This window comes from Aphelocoma coerulescens, chromosome 14, assembly GCF_041296385.1.
Source record: "Aphelocoma coerulescens isolate FSJ_1873_10779 chromosome 14, UR_Acoe_1.0, whole genome shotgun sequence".
NCBI lineage: Eukaryota > Metazoa > Chordata > Aves > Passeriformes > Corvidae > Aphelocoma > Aphelocoma coerulescens.
This window is the reverse complement of record NC_091028.1, coordinates 4,980,584-4,998,913: the sequence shown is the minus strand read 5'-3', so window position 1 is coordinate 4,998,913 and position 18,330 is coordinate 4,980,584. Positions and strand designations below refer to the sequence as shown.

General features: G+C 41.9%; 1 long non-coding RNA gene across 2 annotated transcripts in view; it reads right to left on the bottom strand.

The window, feature by feature from the left end:
• Nucleotides 1-15,387, bottom strand: part of LOC138118550 (uncharacterized) — a 219,774-nt gene extending 204,387 nt beyond the window's left edge. For both annotated transcript variants that reach the window (XR_011155206.1, XR_011155205.1), the window contains exon 1: nt 15,242-15,387. This is a non-coding gene — a long non-coding RNA (uncharacterized lncRNA). The remainder of the gene's footprint in view (nt 1-15,241) is intronic.
• Nucleotides 15,388-18,330: the final 2,943 nt, after the last annotated feature.

Here is an 18,330-nt window from a genome sequence, read left to right as displayed (position 1 = left end):
CAGCTATCAACCACAACAGCTGCATTTCATGGAATCACAGAATCCTTCTGGTTGAAAAATACCACCAAGATCATCAAGCTGAGCCATTAACTCAGCACTGCCAAAGCTCAAGCACATCCCCAGGTGCTACATCCACCTGTCTTCTACATCCCTTCAGGGATGGGATTCCACCACTGACCTGGAGAGCTGTGCCAGTGCCTGACCACCCTTTCAGTAAGGAAATTCTTGCCCACATCCAATCTAAACCTCACATGCTGCAATCTAAAGCCATTTCCTCTTGTTCTATTTCTTGTTACACGAAAGAAGACACTGCCCCCCACCCCCAGCACCCTCCTGTCAGGGAGCTGTAGGGAGGGAGAAGGTTCTCCCTGAGCCTCCTTTTCTTCAGGCTGAGTCCCCTTACAGTCACTCCTTAACAAATTTGTTAGGAGTCCAGACCCTTCCCTGGACGTGCTTCTTTTCATGAGGGGCCCACAGCTGAGCCCAGGATTCGAGGTGGGGCCCCAGCACATGGAAACAATCACACCCTATTGAGTCACACTGTTTCTGGTACAAGCGAGGAGTCTGTTGGCCTTCAGTCCAACAGAATTTGGAATTTAGTCCACTCTTTGAAGAGGAGTTTCCATGGCTTTAGCTATCAGTATTAAGCAGGGCAGATAATTCACTCTGCTTTGGAATGAAAGGAAAACAGAAGGTGAGCTCAGTAGTTTCAATAAAACATGCTGTGGCCACAAGCAAAAATCTGCCCATCCTCCAAGGAAACCACAGTGTATAGGTGGAAAACAAACGGAAAAGGGAAGATGCAGACTGGGAAATATAATTTAGAAAGCATCCAGTTTGTCGCTAGACCTTCACTTCAGGAAGATCCCTGCGTATTTAGAGCCCACTTACACTGGCACACATTTAATGAACCTTTATGCAACTGATCATCTCTAGAAGGAGAGAGACATTTTTAGGATATCTCCTGATGCAGAGCATCCATCTTTAGCCTCAGTTGAGTTCTGAGATGTAGAACATCAAATGTGTCCTTCCTTCCGGAGTGAGCACTGCCTTTTTCCCCCCATGACTCAGACCACAGGCAAATTGACACTTGACAAACTTTTTTTTTGTTTCCTTCCCCTTTGGGTCACATTATTCAGAAGAAATTAAAAAAAAAAAAAAAAAAAGAGAGAGACACAGCATAGCCAAGGAGAAGTCAAGGATACCGTATATTTCTTTGCATCCGAAGAGAAGGAATCAAGGAACCCAGAATATTAGAGACATTCCCAGACCTGCTACTGAATTTCTGTGGTATCTTTTAATTTTCATCTACTTTGTATTTCTTTTGTCTACTTAGATTCTGAATGCTGGCTGACACAGGCTTTAAGCAGCTTTAAAAGTGTCAGTGAGCTCTTTTGTCGGTATAAGAAACCCACATGGGCCATACAGCTAAGAGGTTTTGCAGAATCCTGTTAGTTCTGATGCCTTTAAATGTGCACCCAAATCACTCACAGCTTTCAAAAGTGGAACCACTGTGTATCTGAAAAGATGGTCACAGGCAAAAATCACACCTCATGCAGTCACATCAAAGACAACAGGAAAACCAACCTTCTGAAACCCAGTTACCTAAAGTCTCCAGGTATCTTTAACATTTCCTTAACGCTGAAATAATGCAGGTTTCACTTAACTCCTAAGCAGCCATTCATGCAGCTACCTTGAATATGTTCTTTTCTATAGGTGAAATATTTTGACAGTTTTTACATTGCAGACAAACCTAATGAAGAAATGTGATTTCCTCCCAGCTTTTGAATATTGCTCCTCTCCCCAACTTCTTTTCCTGCATAGTGTAACACGTTAGATCCCAAACTCCTTTCAGAACAGTGTGACACCAGCACAATGACAGAGTTGAAAGCCATAAAAAGTTATCATTACACTCTTAGAAATGCTATTGTAATCAATCTTATGTTATGTATTCTCCAGTTAGACATGTACCACAAATCAGCCACATGTAGCCACGGATAGAAATGACATGATTTAAACTTTGGTGCAATAAGGTAAAATGAATCAAATTCACCTTGACAGGAACCTGCACCATAAGCAGTGCACTCAGCTAAAAAGAGTTTGTCATCAGTATGGACAAATCACAAACGGAAAGGCAACCAGGAGTGTTGCCATTTTATCACCGTGCAAGCAGGATATATGTTTGAGCCATTTATTCAACAGGAGTTGATCTAGTTTAGAAATTCGTTTTACTTGAATCTGGATTATCAATTAGAGGCCAACTGGGCTATGCTTCTCCACTGTCGATTATTATTACAATGCTTGACTTGGGATTGAAATAAAAAATAAACATTGAGTCATCTCTTGGCTTTCCCCATAGCACTGAGGTGGGAGCTGGACATGGTGGCAGTCCCTCTTGGACAAAAGGAATCAGTCCCTGCTGTGGCCTAAATTTTCACATGAAATGATTGGAAGAATATCTATGGGAGAAGAATTTCAGATACAAGTCTCACTTTACAGAAGACACTGGACTTCTATTTGCCCATATCTGTTCTATACAGACACATGGACATGCTGTAATTTCAAAAACCCTCTGTATGCAACTGCTGTTTGTGCCATAGAGTGATCTTGCCCCGGAAGCATTAGATGCTTATCTTGTTTCATTATTATCTCTGATTTGTCTTAGTCTGAATATTCATTTTAAGAAAACAGAAAACACAAAGACATGAGGCCTCCTGTGGAGAGAATAGTTTTCAGCCTTCATCTGAAAATTTTAAGTACGGAGTCATTATTAAGTAGAGACTATTAGAGACTAAGCAGTGCTATTAGTCTAATGTCACCAATTTCTCCCTCATTTGCATTAGACTTACCTGGAGTACAAAGTGGAGCTGTGAAAAGTTGTGTTCCCTGTTTCCTCAAAACCCTCCCAGCACAATACCCTAATGTACCACCAGACAGGTGTTATCAAGCTGCCTTTGCATTATTTATTCCACACAATGCATTCATTCCCAATTAGTGCATAGTCTGCGTAACAACCACGGGAGCCTTTGTTTTCTCTGCTACAAGCCAGTTTTTAATTTTGAAGCAGCACTGGCCTCTCCTCCTCTTAACACATATGCATTGTACATGGAAAGGCTTTAGCCACACAGACATTTGGCACTGGGTTATCCAACTCCTATTTACCCCAAACACTCAGGTGCTCAGACTGCCTGTGTGAGAAGTGGCTCAGAGCTAAAACAGACCAGGAACGTGAGCACAGTCAAAGAGTGAAAGTCTGCAAAGAAATCTCAGCAGAGCCACTGAGAGGAGAAGCATTGGATAGACCCCCAAGAGCCAGGCAGGCTACATTTTACTCAGAAATTAAAGAAACTTGGGATAAAATAGAGTTTAAAAATAAAAAAAAAGAAAAGCACTTTGATAAAGAGTAACATGAAAGGAAATTAACCTATTAAAGTCCAAATAGCAAGATGAGGGACGAGTTGCCAGCTAATGCATGGAAGTAATCAGGAATGGAGGTCAGCAGTCCTTCCTTAACCAGGAAAGGAAGTTGGCTGTCATGACTACTCCCAAGCATTAAGAAAAAGAGTAAGGTAGAAGCAACTGTCTGGGTAGGACTCTGTGCTTTAACCTCTATTTCATAAACTTACACTTCAACGTAAAGGTACATATACTGAAATTTAAAGAAAGGATTCCTTTTGTGTTGGCACTATCCAGGAGCTACACAAGAGGCTTCTCCTGTCCTCTGTTCTGCCAGAACTTCCAGGGTCACAAGGAGAAACAGGACTGGGTCTTGCTGGTGTAACCAGAGTGCAGGAAAATGATGCTCTTTTGTTGCTCAGACCAAGAGGCTGGGGTAGCTGTGGAAGGCAGGCTGGTCACTGAGCCCAGAAACACCTTTTTAGGGGATGGCTGCCCCCAGACATGTAACAGAGCACTGGCCAGAGATGCTGGCAAAAGCACCACAGCAGGAACAACACAGTTGTGTTAGGGAAATGAGCCCTGCTTAAACACACCTCAAGTTTAGGCTAATGAGTAATATTGCCCAGCCAAGAGAGGTACCAAAAATCACTATTCTCTTTTTAGGAATTTGTACAGGCATAGCACTCAATAAGAAAACACTTAGTCCATAAAATAAGTACATGTGCACTTTTTGTTTGTTTGTTTTGGTAATTACCAACTATGGAAAAGTCCATTTCTCAAAAGTGTGTAGTTTTAGTCAGGAAATCCAATGTGACTGTACAGCAAAATTGGTTACCTCTGCTGCAGGTTTCAATAAATGAAAATGCTGAAGTCAAGCCCAGAACACTGGAGTCTGAATTTTGCTAACTTAGTAATGTTTTAGCAGTCATGCACAGCCAGGATCTATTGTTTGCTCCCCATCACAAGGATGGGGTCTCTCACAGTGTGCAAAGCATTACCCAACAGCAGCTGGATTTCCTGAGATTCCCAAGTAAGCTGAGGGAGCAGTTTCCATCAACCTTTGAATTCACAATTTCATGTGAATGTGGCCATTATTTCTAAAAGCTTCTAAAATGGTACTGCTGAAAAAGCAAACTGGATATAGAAAAGATGTAACAAATACAGAAGAAGGAAGAGGAAAGAATGAGTTTCCTCCTGCTCTCAGCTGAGACAAAGATCGTCAACATCATTTCCTACTAAAAAATTAACATATCATATTAACATAAAACTCCATCATCACATTAACAACTGTCACAAAAGCTTTCTCCATCTGCAGTTGAGCAGATCTTAAGTTAGGGAATGCTCCTTAAAGATGCCATTGGCCCAGTCAATAAAAGGTCATGCCAAGAACTTTGACAGGAGACAAGTATATCTACCAAAGTTATATTGCTTCAGGTTAAAATATTTCAAAATCCCATGAAAAAGCATGTGAAAAACTGTGGTGTTCATGAAGCCTTACAGGCAAATCACTACCTTACTTTCTTCAGTTTTTACTTTATGTATGCCTAAAAAACCCTCAACTTGCTGTACTTTCTCTCCCATCAAAGCAGTTTTTCCAAGGTTACAAAAGCTGTAACACTGTAATTAAAGTGAATATTGGATTCCACATCAACACTAGAAATAGGAAGATGCCTCTGTCATGAAACTCACAAGCACTGCCCATCCACACGTGCCCTCGTACCCCCAATAATTTAAAAAAAAAAATTGTCCCCAATTCTGATGGAAAGATCAATGTAACTCCCAAGTATGTGACATTTCTACACCGCTCACAGACACAAGTTAATGTTGCATTTTCTGTTACACATCCTTCTCCCCTCCAAGGATGGCAATTCCAGCCAGCACTGAAGAACCACAAGGACAGCACATCCACCTCCAGTCACCCACAGCACGCTGCTGCTTCCCCACCCACCAGGACACAGCCAGGAGCCCATGGAAAGGCAAAAGCTGCTGGAGCTGCTGGGATGCAGCTGCTGGGATGCAGGTTGCAGGACAGAATCTCAAGAGAAACCACGTTTTCTGTCTCCTCTAACAAAACCCCCTGGTACTCTGCCTTGATACAGCAGCATTTTATTGAACTTGCTATTGCAAACAGCCACTCTTCCAAGGGCACAGCTGAAGCCTGAATCACAAGAGCTCATCCTCCCCATCCCCACCAGTAACACCATGAGAGTTATGCACCAAGTTTCAAATCACATTTAAATGTCAGTCACACCTCTGCAGCCCAAACAAGTCAGAAAATAAGCAAAAGAAGGTCCTCAGTTTGCCCTTTAACACATACAAAAGGAGTTAACAAAACGATCAAAGATTATAATCCAGAAAGATTTTTATTTTAGGGTCCTTGCACACTCGTGCTCCAGCAGAGTCCTGCAGCTGCTGCAAGGGCCACAGGCTGCCATGCAGCAGCCTCCTGGGAACCTTTTCCAGCTGCTTTCTGATTTCAAAAACTTCTACTCCTCTCCATCTCCCTGTTCCTGTCTCACATTTCAGGAACATCCCACTGGCAGCTCAAGAACCTTTTCTCTCTTACAATCTCCACACATCCTCACCCTCTCCAACACATCATTCTTCAAATCTCTTTTTCTCTGTCATCTAATAGTTTTATTTACATGGCTATATTTAAATCCACTAAAATAAAAATGTTCAGGATACAATTTCCATTTTGATTTTATAAAATGAAGTTACAGCTAGCTGGAAATACAAAGCTGTGCATAGCAGGTTTTAGTGCCCATTGGCTTAAATGTAAATCTTGTACCACACAAGGTCATTTCATTCCACAGGCAGGAGATTTAAGTTTCTATTACAAAATGTTTCATTTCCTCCCATACTGAAAGGAAGTAGTTCACTCTGATCATTTAAGGACAGTAAGCTTTTCAATCTGATAACATTATTTAAACCTGAACAGAGTGCACCACTTTTGCAAGAATGAGATGACATAAGAGATATTTTAGAAGGTGCTACAAGTAATAGAGCATTACCAAACAGCCACCGCAGTGCTTTAAAGTCCCCAGAAAACCATGTCAAGGAGCAAGAAAACCTCTACATAGCAACACTGTTTTGATTAGTAGAAGCCAGCCAGAAGCCTACTAAAACAGCAACAAGAAAAAAAACAGCTCTGGAAAATTAACTCTAGCAGAATAAAGGCATAAAAATCAACATTGGTAATTCTCTAATTCAGAATTAAATAACCTTAATTTAAGAAGAAATAAGGAAACTGAACTAAATTCTGAGACATTCTGATACTGAGATGTCAAAGGAGTTTAATATTAGCTAGGTAATGCCCTGCAAATATTCAGATTAATCTCCTTAAATATCCCTTTTGGGGCCAAACATCATGTGTAGACATTTATGCTACAAATAAAATATGTTGATCCTACTTAAAGCATATTATCAGTGAATTCTGTGTCCCCTTGCCTCACCCCCCCACTCCACACTGCCTCAAGGACTGCACTTACCAGGTTTGTTAAAAAAAAAAACAACAAACAAAAAAACCCCAAAATCTTCCATATGTGATTACTCCCTTCTTGTAATCCAGCACCTCTCTCTTTCTAATTATGGGACAAAAAACAAACAAAAGAGTCTCACTTGGTCCCCTTTCACCCCAGCTTCTACCAACAAACACAGAGTTCTTGTACTTGAGCAAACATGTACCCCACATCCCACATGTTACCTAACTCACACAGTAACCAAAAGTGCACAGGACATTGCTGCAATCTCTTGTATCTTATGAGCTCTACAAATATGAAATGTGGCATGCCAGCCTAGTCTGTTTGTACTTGCAGACACCTTGCAGTGACAAGGACAGAGCACTGGGCTGTGCCAGAGGTAGCTGAGGAACCCAAAAGGCTCCCAGTAACAAGGCTGTTGTGCTAATTGTAACTCACAATGTCTGTTTTCCAGCAAAATGAGCAAGCACTGATTATTTTAGGTACAAAAATTTTGAGTCACCACTAAGTGATGCAAGGATTTCAACCTCATGGACTCAGGCTGGGACTGTCACAGAGCACAGAGTAATGGACAGCACTGTCCTGTAAAGGCTCTGGCAGGAGACTCACAAAACAATAATAAAACAAACATTGGCCTAGAGCATCTAGAGGTCAGGGCATGAAAGTCTTTCAGCATGGATTTCAAAGCTGAATTTTTAAAAAAGGAATCCAAGTGGTCCCCAGCCCTGGCAGAGTGGCTACAGCCACGGCCAGAGCAGGGGATTTGGGCTGCAAGGTTTCAGGGGAGGCACCACCTGACACACAGAGCAGGGGCACATCAGCCTCACCGGACAGACGCCTCAGCCTGCTCTGCCAAGGGAAATCAATTCATCTCGTTGATCTAACAAGTACCACTGCCAGCCTTGGCTGTGGAGCTGCTGCTGGAGATGCAGAGTTGTGACCCACTAATGCTTACATTAGCCTGCTGCGTGGATGTGCCAGCGTCTGCACACAGATTCCACACTGCATGGACCAGCCAAAACTATCTGGGACATATTCTATTAGAGATGATATTGCTTTTGCTCCAACAAGCAGCAACTCTATTGAGATTGGCTAATTCAATTTTCCCCATCTTATCAGATTTCTTTTTAATGAAACTGAACAATAGTTTCATTTGTTATGTTATTAGTTTTCCCAGTGGTAGCAGCAAGACTAACTCAGTTGAAAGCTAAACAACAGCGTTGTGCCAGTGTTGACTGTTTATCATCACCATGTGCCAGCTTCATATTGCAAAGTTGCCTTAGTCCATTCCTTTTTGTTTGCTTCCCATCCGTGGGGATTCACAGCTCGGAGGTCATCTTCCTGCTCCATCTACTTTGTGGATTAGCATGTACATGTATCTAAGTACCAAACCCCTGAAGGGATCTGAAATTATCTGGGATGTCACAGTGATAGTGGGATACTTCAGATTGAAATACAGTCTATTTTTTCAGGAGAAGAAATTATTGTCTTAGACTTTCATAGCTTCAGTTCTTGTTAAATAAATATCTTGCAGCACAGACTATACAGGTTTTCATCTCAGAGAAAACATCCAAATCCTCCTGTTGTGTTTATCAACTCAAAATCCTTTCATCAATTAACCTCCAGAGGTGCTTAAAAAAAGTTGCTATTCCTCCAGTTAAATTCCTGCTGCTTCAGCTGATTTATCACATTACAAAGACCTGTGCTGTGTTGGTGTTTGCAGGGAAATTGTATTGAGACAGCAGGCTCATTTGCATGAGGCTTGCTGAGATTTTTTTTTTTAGCTCTTTACCTTTAAAGAAATGCTGTGTTTGATCCATGTATTTACTGGTGGTGAGGAAAGGAACCTGCCAGCCTCTGCACACCAAACCCTGCAGCACATTAATGCAGAGGAATGGCCCAGAATACACAAAACAACCCTTAGCTCCCAAATGTCTCAACTCACTTGGCTGTGGCAGGGGTCCCTAGCCAAAACCAGAAAAGGAGGGCTACTCCAGAACTGCTGGCTAGATCATCTTCATGCATGGGTCCCAACACGGTGTCCAACACCAGAAGGAGCTCAGGTCACAGAGGTGATTAAAGACACAGCACCAGGCTATCAATTGACTTCCTGGCCTGCAGGTACCACCAGCTTCCCACCCTCAGATCCTGAGCACATAACATGCTTCCCAATCTCTGTCTTGTCACCATCGCCTGCTCATCTCTCATGGAGGCTGCACCCAACAGCAGCAGGGGCAGGTGCTGCCTTCAGCCAAGGTACTGAGCCCAGAGCAAAGGCACACAGTGCCAAGGTGGCTGTGAAGGGCCAGCTGAGGGGTTTGTTTTCACAGCTGCCAACAGCTCATAGGTGAACAATGTATGATCAGTTTCTTCTTCTCTGGGGAGTTTTTGAACAACCAAAGAACAATTTGCTGCTAACAGCCTCAACTCATGGGAGTTTTGAAAGTAAAACCTCCATCAGAAAAAAACCCTGCCTTTCATGCCCAAACCAGGCTGAGATCCATCCCACTCATATCACAAAGAACAAGCAGAAGCAATCAAAGATACTTTCTAATTACAATATCTTTCTGTTTTTAAAGCATTGGCTAAGAAATCCATGTTTTTGCCTGGGTTAGCAGTGGCTAAGCTGCAACAAGAGACAGAGGCCTCCAGCACCAGCGTGCAGCTGGAGGACCCTGACTGCTGCAGGAGTCACAGGACACCTGGACTTTGAGCCAGAGAATACCAAAATATCTAGATTTTAGCATTATCCTTGTGTGCTTATGGGAACATGCTTCATGTCTGCACCACCTGTAATGCTAAAAGCTACAAGAGTTGCTCTTCGACTTCAGTAATTTCCTGTGCCCAGAGACTGCACAGCTCAGAGCAGCAACGTGTGTTTCCACAGAGCAGAAGTGCTCCCTGAGAAGAAGTCACCTTAACACTGACTGGAAGTGCACCTCTGCCCCCATAGGAGCAATATTCCAATATAATGTCACCTCAGTGCTGAAATTGCCTGCTGTAATTCTTGTTCAGCCTACCCAGAACAGTACCGAGGACTCCAAACATGATCTCAACAACAGACATATTTCGCCCCAAGACTAACATTATTCTACAAATAAATAAACTAAATAGTTATAGCAGCAGCACTAAGGCATTCAGCAAATGTTCAATATTAAAGGTACTTAAATATTTACTCCTGAAGCAACACTGGAGCTCACAGTGTGCATTTTAAAAAAAATACAATTATTTGCATTACAATAGCACCTGGGAACCCAGTCACAAATAGGACCCTATCGTACAAACACTGAACAAAAAGAAGGTCTCTGAGAAGTTTTTACACTGAAAAGATCTGTGTAGTAATTTCAAGTTCATGTTATTCCATTCCCAGGGCTGAGCCCCTGGTGCTCAGCTGCATGAGACTGTAAATACAGTCTTACTCTGAGCACCCCATACACAAATTAAAAGCACAAGGACTCTACGCATCACTGGCCAGCCCTTACCTATCATAAACCCTCATTGTTTCACATGAAACAGCAAAGCAGAGACTATCTGTAATATGCTTTTGGCAAATAAATTGTAACACTATATTTTACATGTGAATAAAATATTTTCAGGTATGCCAACACTAAATCTGTTTTATTCTTTAAACCTCTTCAATTCTGAAGAGGTAAAAACCCTTATGTTTTATGATTGATTATAAGTCTGTTGCAATGTGGCCTTTACTTACAAAACACTCTGGGCCACACTGATGATGAACCTTTTTTTCTTTTGTCTGAAAAATAATTAAAACCAAACAAGCTATATGCTCTGGAGGAGGATGTACACAGGGGTAAAACACGAAGCTGCTGCTGTCTGTACCCCTGCCTCTAAATCCTGCAGGTTCCAATTTATGCTGGTTAGGGAAAACAGAGATGACAGTTTGGAAATGTAAAACACAGTCATACAAAATAAACCTCAAGATGTGTGAGCGCTGCCTTTTCATAATTGTGCAGATCATTTAAAAAATATAAATACAAAAACATCTCAGCTTCTGTAGTTCTAAAGAAAAAACCTGTGACCAATAAATCAGAAAGCTGGGTGTCTTCTGCTTGCTAGCTTAGTCTGCCAAACAATTATGCAGTGAAATGTTCTAATTGCACTTTGATTTTAATGTTAAAACCCATTTCCATAATTTCAGTGGATCTTTACAACACCCTTTAATATTTGCCAATGAAGCAAATGAGCTGCAAGTAACATTCACAGATGGTTCATTTTTCCATTAAGTCTGCAAGCTAAGATTTTCTTTGTTTACAAAAAAAAAGTAAATACCTTGGATAAGTCCCACAGAGGGGAGCCCTACCCCTGCTGGGAAGGGGCAGCCTGAACACCTCTCAACACCCACAAGTGCTCCAGAGCTCCACCACTAAGATAAGACACATTTTTCTTACAAGAAGAAACAAAACCTTGGTCAAGTAAGGAGTTTTGTAACAAACTCTTGCTGCTTTCTTAAGCCAGAAGTCTGGGGTACAACTACTTTATGTCTAGGTTTAATGAACCAGAGCCCTTCAGACTAAGCTGGTGAGGGAGACAAAGCCAGCTTCTCACATACTCATACCCATCTTCTGGGTTTCTCTTCAGATCTGCTTGAGATTAGGGAAGCAGCTCTCCCAAGGATTTTTGTCTGTTTCTGTTTTTATAAGAAAAATTTATATCAGCATAAATCCAGACTTGTCAGCTCAGAAATGTTTCAAAGAAAAATATCTGCCTTCTTTCTACTACGTGGGCTTTTTTTTACTTATAGAGCAAGGTTTGACTGCTACAGTATTTGAAGTGGCATCATCCTGACATACTAACCAGTTTAAATTATATTGACCCAGGGTTCCCACAGCAGCTATTGATTGATCACAGTAGGAATTGAGCAGAAAAGGAGAAGAAAGGTCAAAACAATGATGATCTTAAAGCTGTACTTTTGTTCAAGTGTCTACCCTGTGTGGGAATACAGTCCCCAGACTGCAGCTTATAGTGCTGTCAGAAAGTGGCAAAATACACAGAGACATTAATCCAACTTTCTCATGCAACACAGAGAAGTTGAAGCACATTAACAGGGACTGAATGCACATCCTGCTAATGCCTGAGTGGCAGGAAATCACCGTGATTCCAGAGGGTTTGACCTGCTCTGGTTTATAATTTGTTTCAAACACTATGCTGGCAATGATCCTTTCTCATTTCAACTTTCCATTTGTGCGTAACTCTAGTTTTGACCTAAATATTAAATCAAAAAGGGGCAGGGGTAGGAGCAGAGGAGATGCACACACATTTTCTAAGGAAAGGCAGGGTGAAGCCCTACTGCCAAACTCAAGAGTTCTGAACTGCCCTTGCAGCATGGGGGATCTGTTCCTAGCCTGTGGGGCTGCAAAGGCCTTCTTCACAAAGTCATTCTTTTCTAGAGCTCCCTCACTTTGAGGCAATAGCAGCACACAAACAGAACCAACAGTTCTGCATGGCAGAACATTTAAACTGCAATATAACAAGTGAGAACATCGTGATGGTTGTTTACCACTAGCACAAACTGCTGCTCAAGTGCTGTATTTCTGAGCACTCACTGGTTGGATAAACACGCAAAGCATTCTATTAAAGCTCGTGGTCACAGTCTCCAATTAAGCTTCTTTACACAAAATATCTTTTTTTTTTTCATTCAATTATACCTAAGTTGCAGTCTAGAAGTGATTGCATTTTTCAAAATTATTTATGTCTAAAGGTATCGCTGACACTCTAAGCAAGAGAAAGAAAATAAAAACTAACTGGTTCTGTGCTCACAGGAATCTATTACCTGTATTCAGAAACTCCAGTTCCAATGTGCAGAGTCACAGTTTCTACATAGTAAGTCTAATTTTGGGGATGTTTCAGAATTAGGTAGCACAAGGGCACGTTCATCTTGAAGCTAAACCTGCTGCATAGGTAGGTGTGATTTCTGAGAGCACCAGACTTGCAACAGCCACCTTAAAAGCAGAAGAGCCCTAACCCAGCTTCTGTGCATTTACAAATCCTGCACATGATAAAGTACTTAAAATTCACCCTGCAATCATTTCTGCAAGAAAAGGTGGACATAAACCGTCAGATATGGACACTCTTAACCCCAGGGGCAGCATAAATTCTATACAGTTCTTCTCCACTCTATTTTAGTGCCTGTGCAAATACTCTTTACCTTCAAATGAAACACGTGCAGTGAAACCACAAAACCTCATTAAGGAGTGCTGGCTACTTGCACCACTTCAGACAATTGAAAATCTCAGCAACTCAGAGATTGCCTATTATTTTTCTCTTCTAAACACAGCATGAAGAGCTGTGAGGACACACTGCCTGTATCTGGTCATGAGTCATCACTGAGATACAGTAACTTCCAGGCCTATTTATTTCCATGCTGCACTTGTAGTTCTGTCTGAATATGAGGCACTTACACTGTGATGGCTTACACTGAAAGTATATCTCCACATGATTGCACCATGTTTCTCATCCAGACTTCCTCTGCCTCTTGCCTGCAAGCAACAATCACCTTCCATCAGCAAGGAAAGGGAGGCTGGGGTCAGTGATCACTGGTGAAGGAAAAAAACAAAGCTTTGCTGGAGCACACCTATGCTCAGATCATTCAGCCTGGAGTCAGATGTTTCTGTAGAATGTACCTTCTTTATTATTATAACACTGAAACTTAGATTTCTGCTGCTAGCATTATTTCCAGTAATATCAGGGACCAGGTATCACCTAGAAGATGCCAACAACATATGAAAAACCCCAGCTACTACTACTGGACTAGAAGAGAGACTAAAAGCCCCTGAAGTACAAACAGAGAAAGCAAAAAGGCATTTTGGAGGGAAATTTCAAGCCTGTTCATCCATTGGTGGGGGGGTATGGACATGCATGATCTCTTCTCTCCCTTCTAAGGCAGTGCAGGAACTCCTCTAGGGATATTTCCTTAGCAGGCTCACTCCTGTTGCTGGCTGTAAGAGTCTGCTTCCCAAATTAAGAACTTTTATCCTAATGCAGGGACACAACTGACCCATTTTAATGCCTCCTCCTCCCTCTGGGTTCACAGCTTTTTGGTTTTGGCCTTACTGCCCTCTTACAGAACTTAATTGGCACCTTCCAGCCAAAGCAAAAAAAGTCAAGGCAGTGTTCGTGCTCCAGTTTATGTGGGTTCTTGAGCCAAAATTAAACTTAAATAACTTTGAATTTCTAGTCAAGTGTCTCAATGACACGTACTGTAACCAAGTGGCATTCCCTCAAAATATTTGTTCATTTCTCCTGGATGAGCCTGCATCACAAACAGGCAGAGTCATTAACTCACTGAAACTTCTGTGCTGTAGCCCTATTTGAATAGCACACACATTTCAAGAGGCAGATATGAAGAGCAAGATGAATTGCTGGTGGCCTACTGAGCATGGCAGCTCTGCTGCATTGCTTGAAAAGGACCTGAGCAAACAACCCAACCACACCATCAAAGCTGATCCAACTGATCCTCTGACAGGAGCTGGTCACTGGGCACCCTGCACAGTGCCACTGCATACGGCAGGGATGCCATACCCCGCTCAAATCCGACTGGAATCGTGGTTAGCAGCTTGCTCTGTGCCCTGTGCTGTGGGTGGTGATGTTTGGCATTATGCTGCACTGTCAGCTAACCATGGATAAACACAATACCTGTTTGTTAGGCCTAAAGGTACCTTCATAGCATCATATGCTTCTTTTCCAAGTATTCTTCAAAACTTAGAGTTTGCACTTAACTATTAACTTCTGTAAGACTTATGTGGTATTAGTTTATTAAATTAGAAAACAAACAGTCTCCAATTATTTCACCCTTCTGAGCCAAACACCTTTTTCTCCCTTCTTGTTTAGATGAGACTCCCTGCTCCTATTCTCACAACCCTTTGCTCCCTTTCTCCAGGTGAATCTGTCCAGTTTCATGATACTGACTCTCCTCAAAGTGCTCCTGCAGCACCACGATGGCAAAGGCCACCCTTCGTGGCAGGGTGCCACTGGCAGGTGCCCTCCCTGCCACACTCTCAGCAGGACAAGGGGGATGGAAACACAAAAGGCTTGTGAGTGGAAATGAAGCAAGAGCACTCCCCAACTGCCATCCCAGACAAAGAAGATGTGACTTAAAGAGGGGATGAGATTCACTTAACTTGTAGCCAATTGAGATAGATTTGGATAGTGAGAAACAAAGACAAAACCTGAAATGCTTGACCCCCCCCACACTCCCCTTTTTCCAAGGTCAACCTCAACCCTTCATCCACCTCCTCCCTACTCAGAACCATCTCCAAAACTGATATTTTCTTTCTATCTCTCCCTACAGAAGTTGAAAAGTAGAACAAAACAGGGGCTTGTTTGCAGGAAGTAACACTCACCCAGGCCCTTATTTTCTTGAGGCACAAATGTCTTCACAGACAAAATACTTTTCTCCCAAAACAGAACGTGCATTCTGAATCTCATCATTTCTCCACGCCTGGGAAACAACCTTACACTACTCACAGAAGTCGAAACTGCTGCCATATAAAGCTGCTCCTTAATGCCTGGCTCCTCATGAGCAGCTTTTCTTCATTAGGACATCAACCCTGGAATGTGCCTGGGAGGCAAAACACAGATGTAGCTCCTTTCAGGTTTTTAGATTCAGGTGTAGCTCCTTTCAGGTTTTTATCTTACTCCCTGACCAATAACAAAATAAACAGTGCTAAGGGGGGAAAAGCCAGAAACAAACACCAGGAAAAAGAGAAAATCCGAGCTTGAAAAATACCTAGTTTTAAAATAATTGCTCATAATTAGGGCTCATAAACCTATGAGCCAGTGTTCAGATGTTTGAATTAATACAATTACAAGTGTACCCACTGAGTTGAATTTCACAGGTGAAAGCAATGTCTGATTTAGTTCCTCAATAAAATAAAATAAAATAATATAAAATAATATAAAATAATATAAAATAAGGTCATTCTGTTTCAGTGATTGCATATGGCTACAAACATTTTAGGTTATTGCATTTTACATGAATCAATGTCAGTATTTTTATCACACAGCTAAAGAGTGTGCCCAGAATGTGAGCTGCACTATAGAAAACTTGGCATATACACCAGCTCCTCAAGTATTGGGGACTTGGCTGAAGAGCTTTTGAGTTTTAAGGAATATATTTTTCTATAAAGTAGCTGCAGAAAATCAGCTGGTGACCTGTTTCTGACACACGCTCTGCTGCATTATCCAGCATCATTTAAAGCACCACACAATTGAAAAAAGAACGTGGGAGACAAGGATATATGATAATACCTGCTACTGAGCCAGTCGAACTGCACCAGAATTTTTTTTTTTATTTTATTTTGTTAATACTAAGCCCATTAAAAAAAAAAAAAAAAATCTCGGTCTCCCAGCTTTCAAGTTTCAATATTTAGTTTCAACCAGTAAAATGTTCTACTTCTGGGCTGCCTTTTCAATAGCAGTGTCCAAACCAGAGGATCTCTGGAGGAAATCTCTTTTGCAGTGCACACAGCACCGGGAAGGGTGGTTCAGGTCTCTGTTGGCCAGCCCTCAACCTGCTCAGGGGACTGGATAGGGCTTTGCATGGACAGGATGGGAAGAAGACTGGTTCAAGTTTTCTTCATGTAGAAATTAAATTGTATGTCTGTCTGTAGGTAAAGACACTTTTAGTGTTTATCTTGGAGGTAGGGGGAGGAGAGCTTTGCTGACCTCTCTTACAGATTCTCCTTCAGTGCAAGTGCTGCACATAGAGGGAGCACTCTGGTACATCTTTTCTAGTCCTTTAAATACCCCTGGTGCAAACGGATCTGGCAAAAACATAGCAACATCCACAACATCCAAGCACAAAAATACAAGTCTGCTTTTCGTGTGCCATAACAGCAAAGCACATTTTCCTGCACGAGCTGACAGTGAGTATTCTAATCGTGTGTATAATATATGTGCAGTACGGTGTGCTGCTACAGGAGAGGAACAGGCGCCCCTGGAGCTGCTGGCTGTGTTAACGAGGGTACTGAGGGCCTGATGCTGCTGCTTCCCACCCCCAGAATGACCTCACTTTCTAACCCTGTGCAAGGCTGGCTCAGCCCTGATGAGAGAGATGCTGCTCCACATCTCTCACAAGGAGAAAGATAAAATGTAGCCTACCTATTTTACAGTTTTGGTTTTTGTTTTTTAAAGTTGGTACTTTGAACTGAGGTTGATTTAAGTGTCTGGTACCCAAGGGAGCAGCAGTGCAGAGGCAAATTGCCCTCATAGGCAAATACAAATTTAAGTGTATGAGCTGAATGCTCTTCTTCTCTGCAGTCAGTGGCTAAACAAGCCCAGATTTGTTCCAGCAGGAGATCACCTAAAAGTGCCAGGTCCTGACAGCAAAGAACCACAGCTAAATATCTCAAAATGTATTTTTCTGACTGTCTTTGGCCCTTACTGATTCAGCTGAGCCCAGGGTGTGGCGTGGACAAGAGCCCAGTATCTGTGTTTGATGAAAGTAGATGAAAAGCAATGCCAGGAATCTTGTTACCTATGAAATAGGGTATTAAAAACAGCTTAGAGCAGGCAAGAATAATTATTTAATTTGAATTCTTACTAAATTAGGTGCTTGAGAAGTTCAGGGGAAGTAGCATGTCAGGAGACCCAGACTCAAGCCTGTGATTCCTCTATATCCCCGCTTTTTTATTTCTTCATATTTAAAGCACTTAATTAATCTATACAGAGTTTTTAATACAATACAGTTGATTAACGTTAGTAATTTCAGTGCCTTTTTAATATAACAAATCTCTTCTGAGAAATGTTCCCAGTTAATGATCTGTGTCATTTTTTAAAGTTTGCCTTCTGACTAATTTTAGTGGAAATATCATTAAATTCTTCATTATACTTATTTATAGCAAGGGGTGAATTGGATTTTAGATGTTATGATTTTACCATAATAACGACCTATAGCTCCCCAAACACACTCTTCTGTCTGCTTTTGGAGCTCTAATATGAAGTTTTCAAACCAAGAGTAGCTTTAGAAAAAAGCAACGATGAGGAGAGACACGTCCTGGCCAGCCCCTGGAGGACTGCCACAGCCCCTGCTCCGGGGAGGGCAGAGGAGGGGCAGGGGGCAGCTATCAGGGATTTCACTACAGACAGCTTTTATCAGCAGCCTCTCCAGTAAGCTTTTATCTTTCATCTTTTCAGTTGGCTGAGAAATAAGGCAAAAATAACCATATTTCGAGCATTTATTTTTCTAATAACATTGTTTTCACCAGCTCTACTGTAAATACATGCCAAGTAAACATTGGTCTCGGCTTTTTAAACAGGAAGTGCTGGGGAGTTTATTTATTTTTGTGCAGAGAGTATTTTTTTCTACTCCTGAGCAAAGCAAACTCTGGGACAAACGGGTGGTTGTGCCCCAGGGTTCCATGCAGGAAGGGCAGGTGGAAGTGCCAGGAGCAGCACCGTGTCCCCTCTGTTCCTCCTGTGAGCTCCACCA